Here is an 832-nt window from a genome sequence, read left to right as displayed (position 1 = left end):
ATTTGCACGTCTCAACACCAAGAGGAAAATGTGTTGAGGAATAATGCCTAGCAACACAGTAGTGGTGTTGAGGAAATACACGTCTCAACAGCAACAGGAAAAATGTGTTGGGTAAGCATGCCTAGCAAAACAGTAGTGGCGTTTAGGAATTTGCACGTATCAACACCAATAGGAAGAATGTGTTGAGGAAGCATGCCTATAAACACAGTAGTGGTGTTGAGGAATTTGCACATATCAACACCAAGAGGAAGAATGTGTTTAGGAAGCATTCCTAGCAAAACAGTATTCGTGTTGAGGAATTTGCACGTCTCAACACCAAGATGAAGAATTTGTTGAGGAATCATGCCTAGAAACACAGTAGTGGTGTTGATGAATTTTCACGTCTCAACACCAAGATGAAGAATGTATTGAGGAAGCATGTCTAGAAACACAGTAGTGGTGTTGAGGAATTTGCACGTCTAAACACCAAGATGAAGAATGTGTTGAGGAAGCATGCCTAGAAACACAGTAGTGGTGTTGAGGAATTTGCACGTCTCAACACCAAGAAGAAAATATGTTGAGGAAGCATGCCTAGAAACACAGTAGTGATGTTGAGGAATTTGCACGTCTCAACACCAAGAGAAAGAATGTGTTAAGGAAGCATGCCTAACAACACAATAATGCTGTTGAGGAATTTGCACGTCTCAACACCAACTGGAAGAATATGTTGGGTAAGCATGCCTAGCATCACAGTAGTGGTGTTGAGGAATTTGCACGTCTCAACACCAATAGGAAGAATGTGTTGGGTAAGCATGCCTAGCAAAACAGTAGTGGCGTTTAGGAATTTGCACGT

Source organism: Papaver somniferum, chromosome 6 (genome assembly GCF_003573695.1).
Source record: "Papaver somniferum cultivar HN1 chromosome 6, ASM357369v1, whole genome shotgun sequence".
In the NCBI taxonomy this organism is placed as follows: Eukaryota; Viridiplantae; Streptophyta; class Magnoliopsida; order Ranunculales; family Papaveraceae; genus Papaver; species Papaver somniferum.
Note: the sequence above shows the minus strand (reverse complement) of the source record.